We start from the raw sequence: 23,685 nt of genomic DNA, 5'->3' as shown, positions 1-23,685 counted from the left end.
CCAATTATTAATTGTACTTTTAATATTTGTTGGTCAAACTATTCTTTTGTCTCTTGAAGCAAGACGTTGTCTCTGAAAACGTGGTCGATACGAAGCTAGCTGGACTCCTTTTGTGTTTTGGACTCTCTTTTTCTGAATCATCACTTTCAAAATAAACGGTACTTAATGTATCGTTTAATATTGTACGCAAGAAACTTCTTTATTGAAATCCAGATGGAACCGTCTTGCCAATATCCATACAAATGTCTTTGGTCCACGGAATATTTGTAAAAATGCACTCCACGTGCAGCCAAAGTATAATTACACGCATCCCCTCCCCGGTCGTCTAAGCGTTAAGGGTTCCCTCGCCATCGCGTAAAACAAGCGAGAAAGAACCGAAACTCGAAAAAAGAGCGAAAGCCACGGGTTCGGTGTAATAAAGTGCCCTGGAAATCCTTTGTGTCCCGCGGAACGCATTCATTTAACTTTGATCCTGCCGGAGCAACCCTGATATTTTCCGTCTCTTTGGCGCGCGGTTCAACACCCACGCCGCCCCCCTGCCCCCCCTCTGCCCCTTTCTCCCCGCGTTCGCTATGAATCTGGCCAGACTCGAAGGGGCGCTCATAAAAAATACAATATTTTCCTTTCATTCGAATTCGTTGATTCTTTTCCACGACGGTCGAGGGTACGCGTCCGCTCTTTGTACGGATCTGTAAGTTTAATTCGACACGGAAATCCGGCCGGGAGTCGAAACCACCGAGAACCGCTTGATTGCTTTGTCCCTCGGGAGTCTAATATGAATTACAAACCTCACTGTCTCGGCCCAGTTTTCTCTCACTTTTTGCCCCCTTTGTGCCACGGTTTCGAGACCTTCGTTTCGCCACAGTGTCTTGCCCTATTTCCCTTCGTCGAGCGGAGGTCAAGTGGTCTGATATTGGAAGGTGAGGCCAGGACGCTGTTGACGGATTCAATTCACGACGATTGGTCGCGTTATTGCCACGCCTTGCATCACTCTCTTCTTTCTTTCTTTATTTAATCATTCACTTTATGAACAACGAATTTTTGTTGATTTCTGACCACTGATCGCGATAGATACTTGATATGAGTACAGACTGATGTCCTGGATCGAAACGACGCATTGTGATCCAGATTGAAGAATTAGCAGATCATTTTTAACTATTATTATTCATAGTTTCTTAGTTTCTTAGATTCTTAGTTTCTTAGTTTCTTAGTTTCTTAAAAAATGAAGTTGTACATATCAGTATTTGATGCATTGTTATCCTAATTGATCAGGCATTATGAAAATGGCTATATTAATGAAATTTAGTATAAATTGTGATTATAACAAGCCTGTGAAGTTCAACTTTTGAACGAGAAAAGTAGTCTTCTTCTTTCATTCACCCTGACGAACATATTTAATATTTTCTGTTCGTTTTTTTTTTCCTGAAGTTTATTCCTTTGCGTTTAAAATGCACTGCTTGTATCTAGAAATCGTGTTAGTCATTTATGAAAAAAATAATTATCAATGTAGTGCAACCGAGGTGTCAATTTATCTTTAATAGTGAAGATCGATCGATCGAGTCGATCATGGAATCGGCGTCGCGACAAATCCAGCGAATAAAGTCTCGAGCGGAAACCACTTGCGTTTCTGCTGCGCAATCGCTATTCGTAGTACACTCGGGTTACCTGAGTGATAAAAAAAAAGATCCTGACGCGTCAGGACGCGCGTGTCCCTTTTACGAGTTCCGCAACGTCGCGGAAACGCGCGCGATAAAAGCTTCTGATGGCGGACTCGACGAAACAGTTCGAACTTTTAAAGAGTTACCGCATCGATGTACAGAAATACAGTATTTGGAACTTATTTACAGAATTTTTTTATTACAATTGCTCGAAATATACACCATATCTATGTTGAAAGTGTATATTTTGACAAATATTCGAGCAAAATCAACGAGAAACGTCTCTTCAGAAAATTGGCGAGCGAACAGTTACGATTTTACAATTACTCAAAATACACTCAGCTTGGAAGTGTAAATTTTGAAAAATCTTTGAGCAGAATGTAGAAAGTACGATTTTCACGATTTTAGTGCGATTTTAGTACGATTTTCACGATTCTTCATGAATATTCCGTGAACCTGTATTTGGAACCTATTTACAGAAATTTTTTATTCCAATTGCTCGAAATACACTCAGCTTGGAAGTGTAAATTTTGAAAAATCCTTGAGCAGAATCGTCTCCTTAGAAAATTGGCGAGCGAATGGATACGATTTTCACGATTTTTCATGAATATTCCACGAACTGTATTTGAAATCGTGTACAGAAATTTTTTATTCCAACTGTTCAAAATACACTCAGCTTGGAAGTGTAAATTTTGAAAAATCTTTGGGCAGAATACGCGAGAAACGTCTCCTTAGAAAATTGGCGAGCAAACAGTTACGATTTTCACGCTTTTTCATGAATATTCCGCGAACGTGTATTTGGAACCGAGTGCAGAAATTTTGTGTTGCAACTGCTCGAAATATACTCAGCTTGGAAGTGTAAATTTTGAAAAATCTTTGAGCAGAATGTAGAAAGTACGATTTTCACGATTTTAGTGCGATTTTAGTACGATTTTCACGATTCTTCATGAATATTCCGTGAACCTGTATTTGGAACCTATTTACAGAAATTTTTTATTCCAATTGCTCGAAATACACTCAGCTTGGAAGTGTAAATTTTGAAAAATCCTTCAGCAGAATCGTCTCCTTAGAAAATTGGCGAGCGAATGGATACGATTTTCACGATTCTTCATGAATATTCCGCGACCCTTTGGCTGGCGATTGGAACGTTCCACGATGAAGATGTAATCTCCAGGTGGCCGTTGGATGGGGTTCGCGTGTTCCCGGTTATTAGATCGAAGTTCGGCAATCCGCGATGAGTTAAGTAGATTTCGATGAACCGTCATTAGCTTGGACGCGCACGTCGTGTCCGAGTTTCCGTCGGGTTTGCGAGGACCGCCGCGTGAAAATCATTTCCATCACGCACACGTTCCGCCCTTAATCTAACGTGAAACTCGCGCGACACGCGGATAAGTTACGATCGTCGGGCACGACACGGCCTGAACGAACGGGGACGTTCCTGTTCCGTGGATTAAGTTCTCCTGTTGAATAATTTTACTTCCTCGCGAATGTACGCAAGTTCCAAACACACTCTTTTCACCAATTTCTAACACCATCGAGCGCCAACACATACCTAAACCCAACACATCGCGATTTAAAAAGTTTCAGAGGAGAATGTTTGTATTTCTGCGCGCATTAAATAATCTTGGAACTGTTTTCTCTGATGAAATTTCTTCCAGAAAAGAATCACCCGATTCTGTCGAGTTTGACACACTTTAAAATAGATTGCCCTTTGTCGAATGAAGGGGCCTCCACCGCGAAGTCAGGTGAAATCAATAACCACATTCGGAAATCTAATAATTTCGTGCTTCGAAATGAAACGTACGCTCCGTTTACTTAGGAGAATTGGCATAAGTTTGCAATTGCAGATCGACCGAGTTGTCTAACCGAATCGCTCGTATTTTGCAGACTGAATTCGTGTAATAATTAGCAAAATATCGAAACACGCTGTCAAAACGCGTGTATTCCTTTCATCGTATACAGAAATAATTTTTTATCTTAACGGCGTGTTTGAAACTGGATCAAGGAGGATCATTGGTGATTCTTTATTATACGGTTGCTTTGAATTCTGATACTTTATTCGAATTGAAAGCGTAGCCCTGAGGTAAGCTAATAATCCACGAACGCGAACCCTCGATGAAGACATCCACGGTTCGATGCAGCGTCTCGTTAGGGAACTTCAAAGAACAATTTTGCTGTTCGCGGTTTTAGGAACGGTAATAAGTACTTCCTTCCGTCTTTGAGTATATCTCGACACCGAGACGTAACTTCTTTGTGCTGGAAGAAGGTTGCAAAGTTGTAATGAGTTCATCTTGTTAGTCTGTCGTCTGTTCAACGAAGCCTTACGTCCCCCGGTGGTGCTTTCTATAATTTCCATAAACGTCACTGTTTCTTTCACGGCGATTTCGAGCGAATCTTGTCAGAAAATGCAGCAGACCCGAATAAAAAACAGTTTCTATCGAATATTTCCGATATATCGGGGACGATAAAATTGCATTTTTGCTATGCCCGCGAAATCAGCGCCGATAAACGCGTCGATATGCAAATATACTTCATCCCCATTGTGATAAAATAATCTTTATCGCGGCGTTCGGGGCCCCCGCCTTGAGAAGTTTATCGTCCCGCTTAATTTAAAACCGCTGTGAGTTGATTAAAAAGAGAGAACGGTGCCCCAAGAGTTAATCAGTTAAAGATTCGACCGAGCGCGAAGAGTTAATTTGCTTACGCTTTCCCGCCAACTTAATACACTATCTTCGCGCGGATTCGAACCGACGGAGACCAGTTCCAGGAGCGTGAAACAAGAGCAAATTATGTCGCAGCCTCGAGTTAGTTAGCATATCAATAACGTGGAACCGGGGTTCGATAACCAGCGCCCGTTCGCCTCGTCGAAAACACGTTGTCTTACTATCAGTATGCTCCGAACACGCCGGTGCTGAATGCCGCACTCCAATTTACCTGAATGTAAATTCCAAGTTTGACCGCCGGCTGCTTTCGCGGACGAACCTAAATTGGACCTGGCGAACCGTGTCGAAGTTCGACGACCGATTTTCGCGCATCCTTGACACTCGTACAACGGATAACGAAATTAATACAACGTACAAATAACCCTTGTATCGATATTAACACGTTTATTACCACTATCTCATTAATACCATATATTCGAAGACACAAAAGGTACGTTCGTACAATTATTAGCGATGCTGTGCTTAGTACACGAAGGTGACACTTAACTTTCAACTGGAGCAAAGCATTCTAATCAAGTTTGCATCCAAATTGAATGTTATTATCATTCCATAAGTTTGGTAAACTAAAACTGACTTTGCCCTCGATTCTTTTTTTTATGTTTTTTTTTTTGTAGAAAAATGGAACCGATTCCGTGTTTTTGCAAGTTTCCTGCTGCAACGCGGTTTAAAAAATCGATCGTTTGAAAAATATCTGATTGTCATCGATGAAATTCTAAATTGATACAATTATGATTAGTTCTGTCAGATTCACCGAGTTTAAAGTACGAAATATTATTGATTTGTGGTCGAGTTGCTTCCGGAATGGTAATGAATTGATTAAGTAGAAAGTTTCGCGAGCTTTTCTTTCGATATCGGGAATATTGAGTCACCGAAAGTTGTTAACAAGCAAGTTGTAGGAGCCGAACTTTGCGGAATGCAAGCAACAAGGACCCCCGCTACTCAAACAACTAAACAAGTATTTGATATCGTACCGAGAGATTCAGGAACGTCTACAAGACAAATTGTTACGAGAACTATTCTCTAACGCCAGGCTATATAAAGTGATCTTTAAGAACAACTCACTTCCACCATTCGTTACAAGTTCAGACTTTCACTTATTATTCATTACTTGATGCTCGTTAATTAACACCAGTTACTAATCGCAGCGATCCAAATAAAGCTGGTTGATTTGTCCAAAGGTAGAGTTGGATAGGAATAACGTTAGCTGTAAGAGAGTCACATGGATTAGAAATAGAAATCGTAAAATAGAACAGATTAATCAGAAATTTTCGACCATGTTTGACGATCGAAATTTCTCTCTTCAAGAGGCTACACTTTCGCAAGAATACATTTCTAAACCAAATCTACGTTTGTATTGCTTCATCGTAGGGCAATTAGCATAATTACTGGGAAAGTTTGGTCAGAAATTTTAGAAATCTTAGAATTATATTTTGTGCCTTCAATGTCAAGAAATTTGATTTATTGTTGCAATCTTTTACTACTACGGAAGTAGTATTGATCTCTGGAGGCTTGTAAGAATTGTTCTATTCTACGATGGATTTGAATTACATAATTATAAATCTATGACTAGGGAAATAATTCCTTGATTTTGACCTTTCATACTCATCGCTTGAAAAGCAATCATAGTTGATTTTTTTAGACTTTCTAGACACAAGGAATTGGTCAAACTTACTTGCTCTACCATAAATGACTTTTTTTCAACGTTTTTTACATTTAAAATTGTTTAATTTTGTCGAAATATTTCTCGACCTACTTGAATTTTTATCTCGAAACTGCGTAGGATTTCAGGGGTGTGTCTACTCACCAAAAATGATCGTAGTTGTCCCCAGCAACTAAAAATAATTTTTTTAGAACGATTTGAAATTTTTTAATTTTGCCAAATTTAAGCATCTACTCGATTTTTTTTCTCGTAAGTTAGTAGGATTTCGGGATTATGTCTATTGACCAAAAATGATTGTAATTGACCCTTGCAACGAAAAATAATTTTTTTAGAACGATTTGAAATTTTTTAATTTTGCCAAATTTAAGCATCTACTCGATTTTTTTTCTCGTAAGTTAATAGGATTTCGGGATTATGTCTATTGACCAAAAATGATTGTAATTGACCCTTGCAACGAAAAATAATTTTTTTAGAACGATTTGAAATTTTTAAATTTTGCCAAATTTAAGCATCTACTCGATTTTTTTTCTCGTAAGTTAGTAGGATTTCGGGATTATGTCTATTGACCAAAAGTGATTGTAATTGACCCTTGCAACCAAAAATAATTTTTTTAGAACTATTCGAAAATTTTTAATTTTGTCGAAAAATTTCACACCTACGCGAATTTTTTTCTCAAAAGTGGGTAGGATTTCAAGGGTATGTCTATTCACAAAAAAATGGTTGTAATTGGCCCCTGCGATTGAAAATAATTTTTTTATAACGATTTGAATGATTAGAAATTTTTAACGAAGCCTCGATCAACAAATTGGTATTTCTGATTTTTCCTAAGGAGTGACCACCCTGTATATGAACGAAATTAGATAAAAGGATATTAGATTATTAAATACACTTGCGATTTGTACCCAATTTTTAACACAGAAAATTATTTATAATAAGAACATGGTGTGTGGCGTGGCTACTCATCGTATGGGTCACTTTGGTTGTTGGAGTTCCGATTTCCCTGCAATGACCGAGGTACTATCGTACGTACCGTTGCTGGTTGGTGGAAGGCGAGGCCGTGCGCGTACCGTCGCGGCGGACGGTCGGAGTCGTAATGCGCGCGGCTGCGGGCCAGCGGTTTCCCGAAGAATAGGTTCGTGTCGGTTCGGGCGCGCTCGGCGGGCACGAGTCGCGGCGCCCGTGGAGCGGAGTCGTTCGACTCGAGTCGTGCGAGCGGCCCCCAGTCACTCGTGGAATCCTGAGTCGTGTCAGTGCTCCGGCGGACGCGATCGCGCGCGCGAGTGTGTCGTTCAGTATCGTCGTTTTCTTTGTTGGCAAAGAGGAACAAAGACCCGCGTGCTTCCGGCCCGCGAACGATTCTCTCTGTCGCTGTGCGCCCCGACCAAGAGAACCACGTTACGAAAGAAACGCTGCTCCGAAAAGGTTCGTGACACGCGGAGGTCTTCAGGAGCCCCATCCGTCCCCGAACATCGAAAGGTTTCCGAAAGACCTGCTCGCGGCGTGGACGGGAGCCACTGACGACGATACAGGTATTCCTCGAGTATTCGAAACGGCAAGACATCGACGACCTTGCACCTGCCACCTACCACCTCGACGTGTTCCCTCGAATTTCGATATTAGAGGATCTATCGTGCGGTCCTCGCGACCTTGTCGTCAAACGACGCTAAACAAAGTCGATCACGCTCGTCCCGAGTGGTCGTTAATTCCTATCGATAATCCTTCTCCGTACCTCGAGACGCACGTGTTCGCAGCAACCCATCACTGCCAACTTGTACAAGATCGACGTCCACGCTGGTGCGTTACGAGCTACTCGATGTCCGTGCGTGTTCAGTGAGCAAGTTATTCTGCGTTGACGAAAAAAAACGCACCGAAAAGCTCGATCGACGAAGTCGCGATGCGTAGCTGAGGGTTCGTGAAAATCGTGGAAATATTCAAGTGAGCCCCTCGTCCCTCTGGTGTGTGTATGTGTGTGAGAGTGTCGACGGTTCGATAACGCGTAGCTGTGTTCCGCGGAGTGAAAACGCGACCGGTGGATGATAATTGGCAGTGTCGAATACGTGCAGTTAATTAAAGCCTTCGTTTGATCGGAGAATCGAAAGGCTGCGATAGGAAGGAGTGGATTGAAGAGTACTGTGATATTAGGTAAGAGACGTTTCTTATATCGTCGTTTGCGAGCATCTGCTTCTTTTTACCGCCCGTTCTATGCGTCGTTAATGAGTTCGACTCGCGGAGGGTATTCCCGGCGTCGAGGACGATGCCCTTGCGTCATTGTGCCCGATTCCGTCGGGGGGAATTGAAAACACGTCCATCGATCGCGTGTCTTTCGATCGGAAGCTGCCACAGAAATCGATCGATCCTTTTCCTGTTTCGTTTTTTTTTTTTTTCCACTGTGTTTTCTATCGGTTCGTGAATGCGATTCCGCAGGAAAAATTGATTGTTCGACGAGAGACGACGCGGGTAATTTCACTTTTATCTCCGTTGCGCAATTTGAATCGACGGATAGGCTTCGTAACGCCCGACGATCAGATTTTTCATGCCATAATTTCGTTACGAATAGGAGCGACGATATTCAGTGTTTCTTTTTTTGAAAAAACATCGTCTCGTAGAATAGATCGTCACCTTGGAACGACCACGTGGTTTTTTTCCACGTGAAACACACAATGGGAATGCGACGAGTCAAACGTGAAACATCATTCACCGAATGTATTTTTGCTATTAGTTAGAAACTACTCATTTCTAGTTAATTTAAATTCTAAAAATAGTATTCATTTTTTTGTTCTAGTCACTGTGCATTGAGTATTAAAGCACCGCATCATTCATCGATCCAACACGTTGGAAAATAACTTATATTTGAATGTAAAGAATCGATCACGTGTTAGAGATTTTTATTGATTCCTAATAACGAGTTCATAGGAAGTTTATTGAAAAAAATTCTTCGACTCTTTACGAACGAATATTTTGGAGCAGATAATTTAATCCAGTGGATTTACGAAGAACGAAGCTTTTAGAGTGATTTTATCGTTTAGTATGGGACCCAACGCTTCAAGAGCTTGTGCACACTATACTACCATTTAATCTCTATCGCTAAAATACCATGTTTGTCGAGTTATGCGTGCTTCGAAAAATGCTGGATTTTAAATATTTCAAAAATTCTCCTACGTAGCGCATTTTTGCCTACATTAATCGCGTAAATAATCCGTAAATGTTACAATCGTAGTTATTCTATCCTCCAAGGACAGAGAAGTCTTATCAGAATCAATTTTCATATATTCGAAATGGAGGAAAGGTTTCTTATATTTTATATTTAAAATCTTGGTTGAGTTTTCCAGAATGCAAAGTTGAAAAGAACGTGTAACTTTGAACGATAAAGTAATAAATAAAATTGCAGTATCGAGACACGTTCATTTTTCAAGTTTTCGCGCAACAAAATAGTTTTTTATTCAATCTATCGAAACGTATACGACAGTATTGAAGTATCATGCTATTTGCATTTAATTTCTCGGAAGATGGAGTAGCATTACGCGTAATTGTACTTTAATACGCGTCCCTGAACATCGATTCTCGTATAAAACATCGAATATTCAGTCGTTACGATGATTTTTATGACTCGACCTTCGACTGATAAGGCACTCACATTGTTTTCTCAAGGTGTCGTAACTGATTATTTATAGCTTAGCAATTGTCTAACAGACACATCACTATACCCCATCTTCATCAGCATTGAGTCGAAGTGTCATGTGTTAAACTTGAATTTATCGATCATTTCTTGGACTAATTTTGCAACATGTCTACATCGTATCTATAAAGTAAACACTATTTCAATTTAGAGAATTTCTCTGTTTTCAATTGCTTCCTATCAACTGCAGCTAATACGTTACGACAGTAAATAGCTCTTAGAAATCAGTACTGTGTCATGCTACTGTATAGTCAAGGTATCTTGCAAGATATCTCGACGAAGAGTAAATGAATCTTCGCTATACCTCGTCTCCATCTTCATCAGCATTGAGTCGAAGTGTCATGTGTTAAACTTGAATTTATCGATCATTTCTTGGACTAATTTTGCAACAAGTCTACATCGTATCTATAAAGTAAACACTATTTCAATTTAGAGAATTTCTCTGTTTTCAATTGCTTCCTATCAACTGCAGCTAATACGTTACGACAGTAAATAGCTCTTAGAAATCAGTACTGTGTCATGCTACTGTATAGTCAAGGTATCTTGCAAGATATCTCGACGAAGAGTAAATGAATCTTCGCTATACCTCGTCTCCATCCTCATCAGCATTGAGTCGAAGTGTCATGTGTTAAACTTGAATTTATCGATCATTTCTTGGACTAATTTTGCAACAAGTCTACATCGTATCTATAAAGTAAACACTATTTCAATTTAGAGAATTTCTCTGTTTTCAATTGCTTCCTATCAACTGCAGCTAATACGTTACGACAGTAAATAGCTCTTAGAAATCAGTACTGTGTCATGCTACTGTATAGTCAAGGTATCTTGCAAGATATCTCGACGAAGAGTAAATGAATCTTCGCTATACCTCGTCTCCATCTTCATCAGCATTGAGTCGAAGTGTCATGTGTTAAACTTGAATTTATCGATCATTTCTTGGACTAATTTTGCAACAAGTCTACATCGTATCCATAAAGTAAACACTATTTCAATTTAGAGAATTTCTCTGTTTTCAATTGCTTCCTATCAACTGCAGCTAATACGTTACGACAGTAAATAGCTCTTAGAAATCAGTACTGTGTCATGCTACTGTATAGTCAAGGTATCTTGCAAGATATCTCGACGAAGAGTAAATGAATCTTCGCTATACCTCGTCTCCATCTTCATCAGCATTGAGTCGAAGTGTCAGGGTTAAACTTGAATTTATCGATCATTTCTTGGACTAATTTTGCAACAAGTCTACATCGTATCTATGAAGTAAACACTATTTCAATTTAGAGAATTTCTCTGTTTTCAATTGCTTCCTATCAACTGCAGCTAATACGTTACGACAGTAAATAGCTCTTAGAAATCAGTACTGTGTCATGCTACTGTATAGTCAAGGTATCTTGCAAGATATCTCGACGAAGAGTAAATGAATCCTCGCTATACCTCGTCTCCATCTTCATCAGCATTGAGTCGAAGTGTCATGTGTTAAACTTGAATTTATCGATCATTTCTTGGACTAATTTTGCAACAAGTCTACATCTTTGTTTTCATTAACTCCAGCTAATACGCTACGAGAGTAATTGTCTCTTATAAATCAGAACTTTGACACATAAAACACGTGTCAGTGACTGACATAGCACCGTATAGTCTTCGTATCTTGCAAGATACGTCGACGAAGCGTAGATGAATCTTTCCCCAAATGTTCCGATCGGTAAATCTGAGCCCAACCCGGAGACATTCTCTCCAGCTGTCGAGTATATCTGTTGGTGGCTGAGTAGGGTACCGGTCGGTGATGTCGACGAACTCGAAGAAGGTTGACCAAGGCCGTTTGGGTCTATTTATAGCGAGCCGGTAACGAGGTAGACATTTGCCGGGAATCGTATTTTCGTAGATCCCCGAAGAATGTTCGCCAGGGAGAAGCCCGATCGCCTCGGGAGTCCTGAATTATTTCAGCAACGTCTCTGGCTCGTGTCATGCTCCCAAGGAGGCTGAAAGACGTCGGTTTATCGGTACCGCGGTTTCTTATCGTCAGTCCACTGTCGAGTTACGCGCAATACTTCCAGGAAATCGTCGCGTCGATAAGTCCAATCTGAGTTCATCGAAGTTCACGTGCTCGGAGATTTTTCACGCGTTGAACGACTGATACGACTGTTATTTAAACTTTGCTCGTGCCAAAGTGCTATTTTTTCTCATAGAATTCTTCAGCTTGTGAAAATAAAGTTTCTTACGGGGTCAAAACGTGACCGTTCAACCACGTGTTTGAGATTCGAGCAAATCAGAAGCTTTCTTTCTGTGTAAAATATATTTTATTATCATCACTGATCTAATACATAAGTAATGTGTATTTGTTTATATAGTCGAAGCAACACATTTCTACGAGAATTTTAAATTCAAATTTTCCTTGTTTATGATAGCATCGCAGGGTTAAAGGCGAGACAATTGTATGTCACCGATAGCGCGACATTTTTTCTGCTATTTTCACAAAGTGCTGACATTTGCCATTACGAACGCGGAACGATGTGATTTTTACGGGGAATTGTTTACAAAAGGAACGGAGAAATTAATAGGAAACGCACGGGGGTCCAAAAATGGAATTCAACGTGGAAACATTTGTGTCAAAGGTGCAGAAGACACGAAAACTTCTGTTAATTAACGTTCGTTCTTTCGGTGTCCCAATTATTTAGAAAAATATAACAGAGGGTGTACAAAAGGGGGCAAATAAACGTTAGTTCGCTGAGAGTTGTCCAGATAAATTAAAAAATAATACCACGCACCTAATAATAGTCGTCTCGATAGAATTTTATTTACGGAGAACACTTGGATCAGTCATTTCCTATATAATTTTACTTTAAATCTTTGCTTCGAGCTTGTTTTAGTTTTTAAAAGTTTTTAAAACCCTGTATATGGCGGAGACGTGGTAAAATTGTATGGTTTTTGGCGTCGTTTCCACGCAGGTCCAGGAGTGTTTATGGTTTCCGCGGAATATCGTCTTCCTCCTCGATATTTGACACTTTTAACAGACCTTCGTGGATTCCTTTCGCGGGACAGACATCGCGAGTAATTCGAGAACCAAACCGGTTCGTTCGTTCTTATGAAATTTCTTGATGCCGTAAGCCCTTAGCATTCCTCGGTGAAACGTGTAACGCTGCTTTTCATTGAATCTCTTCGCGGCACGTCGGGTAAACTGCCTCGCTTGCACAGAATCAGGCTTGTTTTACGTGGATACGATTTAAGTATGCCGTGAGAAAGGAGGCAGAGTCCTGTTTCGGTGCCACGGTCGAGAACTTGCTTCTCTAAACGCTACGCGAAATTAGTAAACTAGTAACACGAGATTCAAAATTTCCCGTCGACACGAATCTCTTTTTAAATATAAAATTAATTATCGTTGCTAATTTCGAGAGCTCACTAACTGTCGAGCTGCGCCTTCAACCCTTTGCACTCTATAACTAAAAACAGAATTACATTTCCTCGAGCGTGCATCAATTTTTCACTTCCCAAATTCCACCAAATTTTACGTCTCGAAAAGTCGTTTGTTTGGACGTCAAAGCTTGGTTAAAATATTTATCAGGAGCTATTAAAAAAATTCCAACGTTACAATTTGGAAGATTACAAAAGTCAATTTTTCAATTCCCAAATTCCAAATTCCACCAAATTTTACGTTTCGAAAAGTCTGTTGCTTGGACGCCAAAGCTTGGCTAAAATATTTATCAGTAGGTATTAAAAAAATTCCAACGTTACAATTTGGAAGATTACAAAAGTCAATTTTTCAATTCCCAAATTCCAAATTCCACCAAATTTTACGTTTCGAAAAGTCTGTTGCTTGGACATCAAAGCTTGGCTAAAATATTTATTAGGAGCTATTAAAAAAATTCCAACGTTACAATTTGGAAGATTACAAAAGTCAATTTTTCAATTCCCAAATTCCAAATTCCACCAAATTTTACGTTTCGATAAGTCTGTTGCTTGGACGCCAAAGCTTGGCTAAAATATTTATCAGGAGCTATTAAAAAAATTCCAACGTTACAATTTGGAAGATTACAAAAGTCAATTTTTCAATTCCCAAATTCCAAATTCCACCAAATTTTATGTTTCGAAAAGTCTGTTGCTTGGACATCAAAGCTTGGCTAAAATATTTATTAGGAGCTATTAAAAAAATTCCAACGTTACAATTTGGAAGATTACAAAAGTCAATTTTTCAATTCCCAAATTCCAAATTCCACCAAATTTTACGTTTCGATAAGTCTGTTGCTTGGACGCCAAAGCTTGGCTAAAATATTTATCAGGAGGTATTAAAAAAATTCCAACGTTACAATTTGGAAGATTACAAAAGTCAATTTTTCAATTCCCAAATTCCAAATTCCACCAAATTTTATGTTTCGAAAAGTCTGTTGCTTGGACGTCAAAGCTTGGTTAAAATATTTATCAGGAGGTATTAAAAAAATTCCAACGTTACAATTTGGAAGATTACAAAAGTCAATTTTTCAATTCCCAAATTCCAAATTCCACCAAATTTTATGTTTCGAAAAGTCTGTTGCTTGGACATCAAAGCTTGGCTAAAATATTTATTAGGAGCTATTAAAAAAATTCCAACGTTACAATTTGGAAGATTACAAAAGTCAATTTTTCAATTCCCAAATTCCAAATTCCACCAAATTTTACGTTTCGAAAAGTCTGTTGCTTGGACGTCAAAGCTTGGCTAAAATATTTATTAGGAGCTATTAAAAAAATTCCAACGTTACAATTTGGAAGATTACAAAAGTCAATTTTTCAATTCCCAAATTCCAAATTCCACCAAATTTTATGTTTCGAAAAGTCTGTTGCTTGGACATCAAAGCTTGGCTAAAATATTTATTAGGAGGTATTAAAAAAATTCCAACGTTACAATTTGGAAGATTACAAAAGTCAATTTTTCAATTCCCAAATTCCAAATTCCACCAAATTTTATGTTTCGAAAAGTCTGTTGCTTGGACATCAAAGCTTGGCTAAAATATTTATTAGGAGCTATTAAAAAAATTCCAACGTTACAATTTGGAAGATTACAAAAGTCAATTTTTCAATTCCCAAATTCCAAATTCCACCAAATTTTACGTTTCGAAAAGTCTGTTGCTTGGACGTCAAAGCTTGGCTAAAATATTTATTAGGAGCTATTAAAAAAATTCCAACGTTACAATTTGGAAGATTACAAAAGTCAATTTTTCAATTCCCAAATTCCAAATTCCACCAAATTTTATGTTTCGAAAAGTCTGTTGCTTGGACATCAAAGCTTGGCTAAAATATTTATTAGGAGCTATTAAAAAAATTCCAACGTTACAATTTGGAAGATTACAAAAGTCAATTTTTCAATTCCCAAATTCCAAATTCCACCAAATTTTACGTTTCGATAAGTCTGTTGCTTGGACATCAAAGCTTGGCTAAAATATTTATTAGGAGCTATTAAAAAAATTCCAACGTTACAATTTGGAAGATTACAAAAGTCAATTTTTCAATTCCCAAATTCCAAATTCCACCAAATTTTACGTTTCGAAAAGTCTGTTGCTTGGACGTCAAAGCTTGGCTAAAATATTTATTAGGAGCTATTAAAAAAATTCCAACGTTACAATTTGGAAGATTACAAAAGTCAATTTTTCAATTCCCAAATTCCAAATTCCACCAAATTTTATGTTTCGAAAAGTCTGTTGCTTGGACATCAAAGCTTGGCTAAAATATTTATTAGGAGCTATTAAAAAAATTCCAACGTTACAATTTGGAAGATTACAAAAGTCAATTTTTCAATTCCCAAATTAAAAATTCCACCAAATTTTACGTTTCGAAAAGTCTGTTGCTTGGACGTCAAAGCTTGGCTAAAATATTTATTAGGAGCTATTAAAAAAATTCCAACGTTACAATTTGGAAGATTACAAAAGTCAATTTTTCAATTCCCAAATTAAAAATTCCACCAAATTTTACGTTTCGAAAAGTCTGTTGCTTGGACGTCAAAGCTTGGCTAAAATATTTATTAGGAGCTATTAAAAAAATTCCAACGTTACAATTTGGAAGATTACAAAAGTCAATTTTTCAATTCCCAAATTCCAAATTCCACCAAATTTTACGTTTCGATAAGTCTGTTGCTTGGACGTCAAAGCTTGGCTAAAATATTTATTAGGAGCTATTAAAAAAATTCCAACGTTACAATTTGGAAGATTACAAAAGTCAATTTTTCAATTCCCAAATTCCAAATTCCACCAAATTTTACGTTTCGATAAGTCTGTTGCTTGGACGTCAAAGCTTGGCTAAAATATTTATTAGGAGCTATTAAAAAAATTCCAACGTTACAATTTGGAAGATTACAAAAGTCAATTTTTCAATTCCCAAATTCCAAATTCCACCAAATTTTACGTTTCGATAAGTCTGTTGCTTGGACGCCAAAGCTTGGCTAAAATATTTATCAGGAGGTATTAAAAAAATTCCAACGTTACAATTTGGAAGATTACAAAAGTCAATTTTTCAATTCCCAAATTCCAAATTCCACCAAATTTTATGTTTCGAAAAGTCTGTTGCTTGGACATCAAAGCTTGGCTAAAATATTTATTAGGAGCTATTAAAAAAATTCCAACGTTACAATTTGGAAGATTACAAAAGTCAATTTTTCAATTCCCAAATTCCAAATTCCACCAAATTTTACGTTTCGAAAAGTCTGTTGCTTGGACGCCAAAGCTTGGCTAAAATATTTATCAGGAGGTATTAAAAAAATTCCAACGTTACAATTTGGAAGATTACAAAAGTCAATTTGCCAATTCCCAAATTCCAAATTCCACCAAATTTTACGTTTCGAAAAGTCTGTTGCTTGGACGCCAAAGCTTGGCTAAAATATTTATTAGGAGCTATTAAAAAAATTCCAACGTTACAATTTGGAAGATTACAAAAGTCAATTTTTCAATTCCCAAATTCCAAATTCCACCAAATTTTACGTTTCGAAAAGTCTGTTGCTTGGACGTCAAAGCTTGGCTAAAATATTTATTAGGAGCTATTAAAAAAATTCCAACGTTACAATTTGGAAGATTACAAAAGTCAATTTTTCAATTCCCAAATTCCAAATTCCACCAAATTTTATGTTTCGAAAAGTCTGTTGCTTGGACATCAAAGCTTGGCTAAAATATTTATTAGGAGCTATTAAAAAAATTCCAACGTTACAATTTGGAAGATTACAAAAGTCAATTTTTCAATTCCCAAATTCCAAATTCCACCAAATTTTACGTTTCGAAAAGTCTGTTGCTTGGACGCCAAAGCTTGGCTAAAATATTTATCAGGAGGTATTAAAAAAATTCCAACGTTACAATTTGGAAGATTACAAAAGTCAATTTTTCAATTCCCAAATTCCAAATTCCACCAAATTTTACGTTTCGATAAGTCTTTCACTTGGACGTCAAAGCTTCCCTAAAATATTTATTAGAAGGTATTAAAAAAATTCCAACATTACAAGTTTACAAAAATCTAAGCGCGTATTCAAAGTTTTAAATAATCGAAATAATGGTAGTCCCTTAAAGGGCCACCCTTTCCAGTCCCATCTGGGAGCACAAACGCGTCGAATTTGCACCGTTTGGCGCAGCATTCATCTATACCGAACGAAACAAAAAAAAAAAGGAAACAACGGGGGGGTTTCGAAAGGAAAGATGGCGGGATAAGGGAGGGGTGAAAAAAGGAAAATCGGTAGGGTCGTAAATTCTTTAGCGCCCCGACTCTAAAGTGGACCGCGGCGGTGGAAAATGGAGGGGGGGGAAGAAAAAGAATGGTGGAAAACGTCGCGTTAAATGGTAACCCCGGGAAAGCTCGAGGCCGCCGCGCGCATATTCTATGCACGTACAAATTCACGAACAAGATAGCCCCGTGGATCCCGGACCGACTGTGTGTGGTAGGGGGGGGATGATACGAGGGTGGTCTACATTATGCAACCGGCCTTTTAAAACTGTATACATTGAAAAAGTTCCAGACACGGTGAGTCGGTCCGAAAATTTAAATTGCGCCCTCGTGCAACGTCGCGTGCAACTTTATGCACTGTTCCGGCCTCTTTTTCCGTTTCTTTCGAGTGCCCATTTTTCCCCCCACCTGGTACCCTCTTTGTCGCTGCCGCGTACGTCCTTTTCCCCCTGCAGCCACTTTTTCCACCCTTTCTTTCTTGTTTGTTTATCGTTTTCCGTGCTCGTTGTTTCTCGTTCCACCTGGGACAGTCCAAGCTCGAAATTTAAGGAATTACTGGCTCCAATTTCCTCCACCCTTTGTCACGGGCAGGAAATATCGTTTCGATGTGAAAATTATTCCATTTCCTGCGCGGTGAATTCATTTTTGCCCGGATTTTCGGCGTTTTCAGGGATTGAAAACGGTTATGATATACAAACGTAATCTCGGAATAGTTGCAAGCGTTCCTCGGTGACATTCGCCGATTTGTCTGCGTGAATCGATAGCTTTGAACTTTCTTTCACTGGCATTTCATGCTAATTGCGACGACGCGGGCCCTGTACGATACTAAAAGTGAAAGGTGCTTGGAATCTGAAACGTGAAAGGTCTGGGCTCAGCCTGAAATAACACATCTCCGTTCTGCTATGAATATTCCATACCTTGCAACTTCATCGATCGGTTCTTCGTCGGAAAATAAAATTTCCCATCAGCCTAGAAAATCGATCAACGAGCGAATTTTCGTCGATAAATTTATCCACCTTCCTGAATTTTTTTCTCGAAAGTGGATAGAAATTCGGGGCCATGTGTATCGACCAAAAATGATTGTAATCGACACCTGCAACTAAAAATAATTTTTTTAGAACGATTTGAAATTTTTTAATTTTGCCAAATTTAGGCACCTACTCGATTTTTTATCTCGTAAGTTAGTAGGATTTCGGGGTTATGTCTATTGACCAAAAATGATTGAAATTGACCCCGGAATCTAGAAATAATTTTTTCAGAACGATTTCAAAATTTTTTTTCGTCGATAAATTTATCCACCTTCCTGAATTTTTTTCTCGAAAGTAGGATAGGAATTCGGGGCCATGTGTAATGACCAAAAATGATTAAAATTGACCCCAGAATCTAGAAACAATTTTTTCAGAACGATTTCAAAATTTTTTTTTCGTCGATAAATTTATCCACCTTCCTGAATTTTTTTCTCGAAAGTGGATAGGAATTCGGGGCCATGTGTAATGACCAAAAATGATTAAAATTGACCCCAGAATCTAGAAATAATTTTTTCAGAACGATTTCAAAATTTTTTTTTCGTCGATAAATTTATCCACCTTCCTGAATTTTTTTCTCGAAAGTAGGATAGGAATTCGGGGCCATGTGTAATGACCAAAAATGATTAAAATTGACCCCAGAATCTAGAAAAAATTTTTTCAGAACGATTTCAAAATTTTTTTTTCGCTGAAAAATTTAGGTACCTACCCTCTGTCGATTTTTCTTGAGTATTTGTTTTTGATTTTTAGTCATTTTGTTTGACGCTCTACAGAAAAGTGGTGTAATACTTTTCTGTAGGTATCCACGAGCTCTACTTCAGAAATAAATTTCAATCAAATCCATTCACTATTGTAGGATTTATGGCTGTTTAAAAAATAACCCACTTTTATGAGGTTTTTCTCATTTTTGGGGGTCGAGGGATGACTTTTTGAATATACTAAAAGTGAAAGGTGCTTGGAATCTGAATAATCTCCGCTCTGCTATTAATATTCCACACTTTGCAACTTCATCGATCGGTTCTTCGTCGGAAAATAAAATTATCCCATCGGTGAATTCCTCGTTCAGCCTGGAAAATCGATCGACGAGCGAATTTTCGTGGAAAACAAGCTGTTATCTTTCTGTCTCGTTTATAAACACGATAAGTCCTCGTTACAAAATGTAACGACGCATCGTGTGTTTGTCTCGTTCAGCGGGAAACGGTTGGTCAATAATATTTTTCTCGGTGAAATGAAACTCGAGATAAGGAGATGTCTGGTATGCACGCAGAATATTTCGCTCGGCGAGCTACGGTCGAATATAGAACCGCGAATCTGTGTCGAAAGTTCAAATTGTTGTATCTCGATGATTAGAGGAAAAATTGCTGTATGCGTAACGTTGTTTGTTCCGAAATGAATTTCGTTTTCCAATCACCACGCAGAAGCTCCACTTCGGGTTTTTTTCAACTATATTTGCATTACGAATATTTCAAAAATAATTAATTGTAACTCGTTCACTTGCACCGTCCGAGCGTTTTTTCAATTAAAATCCGATTCCTGTTTAATTCGCGAGCGCGCAGAGAATTACAATGGATTTTCAATTTTTCCCTGGAAAAATTTATCATTGTTCGATTATGCAAGGCACTTATAATTATTATACAACAGAAGAATTCGTGCAGCTGACTTAATTATATATAATGTGTGCAATTTCGTTTAAATCCTGAACATTGAAATGCAGCATCAAACCGGATCTCTGCTAGCAAAAAGACATGAAGGAACTTTTTATTTTCAAGGAACTTATAGAAGCAGTCGCGTAATGATATCACGATTACGATCGAACCGAGTGCAACCTGCATTAAAATCGCACGCAAACTTCTCTTTCATTAACTTCTCCGTAATTTAGCTCCGTGCGGTTACATTCGATTTCCTCTCGCCACTTTTCTGCTCTCTTATGCAGCCATTTCGATAGTTTGAATCAATCGATTCGACGAAACCAGCATATTAATTGCGCAATATAGAAAACGATCAAACGAACTCCTGTTTTTCTCGGAAGAAACATAAATACTTCTTCGGTGAATTTATTGTCGAGGATCTTGAATTCGTTTTTTACACGCCTTTGGAACGTAATTATTTCGATGACTCATGCAACGGAGACTAATTAATTTTTTTTTCGAAATTGAGGAGACAAGATCGAACAGTTCTGCCTCGTTTCTCTCTATTGTTGCTATCTAGAGTCGATTGACTTCTCGCGTTCAATCCTGTTACGTTTGAACAGCCGATTCACGCTTGCATTTGTCACTCGAGGACTGCACATTGCACGTGCACCACGTGTTGTGCAAACGGGAACTATTTGTGTAGCGTAGCCGTGAGTTGCGTAATTGATAAAGCTTCCTCGCGTTCGCGTAGACTTCGAGATAAGCTGTAGAACGCGATTCGATCGGCTTTAATCGTGATTAAACAAAACTCTGTGTTCTCGACGTTTCGAATATTAAAAATTGTTACTTGGATTAGAATTTTACCTCTGTCACTGACTGATGCCCGCCAGCAGTGACAAATCTATCTTCTAAATTGCGTTTCATTGTTCAGTTACACTCTATGTGGTTCATCACTTCGATAGCATTTTTTCCATGCGTTGCCAATCACTGCTATCCATTATCAGAAATGGACAAATTTTTATCTGGATACGAATTTTTAACGAATGCAAGATAAATTACTACTCGTTCATTACTGGTCGATACTTATTAAAAATTTCTTCGAGTCTTCTATTTATCACTCAGGCTTGCGTTATAATTTTCGACGTAATTTGAAGTCGAGTTAAGCGCTTCGTCATATTTAGAACGATTTGAAATTTTTTAATTTTGCCAAATTTAGACACCTACTCGATTTTTTTTCTCGTAAGTTAGTAGGATTTCGGGGTTATGTGTATTGACCAAAAATGATTGTAATTGACCCTTGCAACTAGAAATAATTTTTCCAGAACGATTTGAAATTATTTAATTTTCGTCGAATAATTTATCCACCTTCATGAATTTTTTTCTCGAAAATGGATTGGAATTCGGGGTCATGTGTAATGACCAAAAATGATTGCAATTGACACCTGCAACTAAAATTAATTTTGTTAGAACGATTTGAAATTTTTTCATTTTGCCAAATTTAGATAGCTACTCGAATTTTTTTCTCGAAACTGCGTAGGAATTCGCGGGTACGTTTATCCACCAGAAATGGTTGTAATTGACTCCACAGCCCGAATATAATTTTTTTAGAATGATTTGAAATTTTTTAATTTTGTCGAGAAATTTATCCACCTTCCTGAATTTTTTTCTCGAAAGTGGATAGGAATTCGGGGCCATGTGTGATGACCAAAAATGATTGAAATTGACCCCAGAATCTAGAAATAATTTTTTCAGAACGATTTCAACATTTTTTTTTCGTCGAAAAATTTAGGCACCTACCCCATGTCGATGTTTCTTAAAAATCAGTTTTTCATTTTTAATAATTTTATATGACGCTCTACAGAAAAGATGTCTAATACTTTTTTGTAGGTACCCATGGGCCCTACTTCAGAAAAAAGTTTCATTGAAATGTATTCACTATTTTAGGAGTTATGGCATTTTGAAAAATAACCCACTTTTATTTAGTTTTTCTCATTTTATGGTGTCAAGGGATGACTTTTTCAACATTCTTAGAATTTCTATATATTCTTCATTAAAATACGCATTATTTGCCTTTTGAAACATTAAAATCCTCCAATCCGTTCAGGAATTATGATTTTTTATATATCGTCAAACATTATACCTTCGATAAGGAATTTTTTTCTCGAAAATGGTTAGGAATTCGGGGCTATGTGTAATGACCAAAAATGATTGAAATTGACTCCAGAATCTAGAAATAATTTTTTCAGAACGATTTGAAAAATTTGTTTTTTACCGAAAAATATAGGCACCTACCCCCTGTCGATTTTTCTTGAGTATTTGTTTTTGATTTTTAGTAATTTTGTTTGACGCTCTACAGAAAAGTAGTGTAATACTTTTCTGTTGGTATCCACGAGCTCTACTTCAGAAATAAATTTCAATCAAATCCATTCACTATTGTAGGAGTTATGGCTGTTTCAAAAATAACCCACTTTTATTTAGTTTTTCTCATTTTATGGTGTCAAGGGATGACTTTTTCAACATTCTTAGAATTTCTATATATTCTTCATTAAAATACGCATTATTTGCCTTTTGGAACATTAAAATCCTCCAATCCGTTCAGGAATTATGATTTTTTATATATCGTCAGACATTACACCTTCGATAAGGAATTTTTTTCTCGAAAATTTTTAGGATTTCGAGTTTGTGTATTTTTGTCACGGTACGATAGAAACGATAACTACAAAGAATAGATGAAAATACTCATTGATGAAGTCATGTACACTAATAGTTTAACATAAATTACACTACATATTTAACTTAGTTTTTAGGTCTGAGAAACTTAAAAACCAGGACATTTATGGGACGCGGGAGTCTTTGATGGCGGGAACAACGACGGTGCTTTGAAAAAAATGCCCCTTTAAAAAATTGCTCAAGTTTATCAGCGCGCATCGGTATATTTGACGCGTGACACGGTGACACACGACACAGAGATTACCGTATTAAGCACATGGAACTGGGTTGAGGGGTCGATGTCATATATGCAACATGGAATGCTCGAGTTATATCCGGTATTAGCAGGAAGACACTTCAACGACAGATAATACGTGTAACGATACCTAGAGCCAACAGTGTGTAAAATACTATCGGTCTCTGGCACCCCTGAACGCTCCATTATCGAAACAAAATCTTCTAAACGTCTCGTGTCAGTTAAATTATTAGACAGATGAAGCTAATATTGATATAAACACATCGTACAATGGTATAAAGCTTTCAAACATTGTTTCGAAGTAGAGCTATACTTAGGAATGTGTAAAGTGTTGTTTCAAACTAATATTAATAGAAGTTCGAGGATTCCAGTGGTATAGACACACAGTAGAAACGTGTTATACGGTCGGATGAAACTAAAATACTTTGGTGCCCCGTTAGGGGGAACGAATCATCTGTCGAAAGCTAAACAATGAAATTCCGGGGGTTGGGCCCACCGTGTGCAGGGGTTCTTGCTCCCGAGGGCATTATGCGCAGGAGGGACAATACCTAAATATCCCAACAAGAGAATTTATCATCGTACAGAGTATTAGTCATAGGAGGAAATCATATTACAACAAACCGGATATTACGAGCACCAACTCGACAAGAATCTAAGCGAATAGATCAGGAATTTCCTTTGTGAG

The 23,685-nt window shown here is 37.8% G+C and overlaps 1 protein-coding gene across 4 annotated transcripts in view; it reads left to right on the top strand.

The window, feature by feature from the left end:
* LOC122401899 (mannosyl-oligosaccharide 1,2-alpha-mannosidase IA-like) overlaps positions 1-23,685 on the top strand; it is a 667,988-nt gene that overhangs the window by 473,152 nt on the left and 171,151 nt on the right. For 3 of the 4 annotated variants that reach the window (XM_043404326.1, XM_043404325.1, XM_043404327.1), the window contains exon 1: positions 7,278-8,183. The exons of the other annotated variant lie outside the window; for it this stretch is intronic. The gene's annotated coding sequence lies outside the window, so the exon portion shown is untranslated. Of the gene's footprint in view, positions 1-7,277; positions 8,184-23,685 lie in introns of those variants that run through there. 4 annotated transcript variants of the gene reach the window in all.

The sequence above is a fragment of the Colletes gigas genome, unplaced genomic scaffold (assembly GCF_013123115.1).
Source record: "Colletes gigas isolate AHSC1104 unplaced genomic scaffold, ASM1312311v1 Colletes_gigas_Sc00029, whole genome shotgun sequence".
NCBI classification, from domain to species: domain Eukaryota; kingdom Metazoa; phylum Arthropoda; class Insecta; order Hymenoptera; family Colletidae; genus Colletes; species Colletes gigas.
Note: the sequence above shows the minus strand (reverse complement) of the source record. Positions and strands in the feature narration are given on the sequence as shown.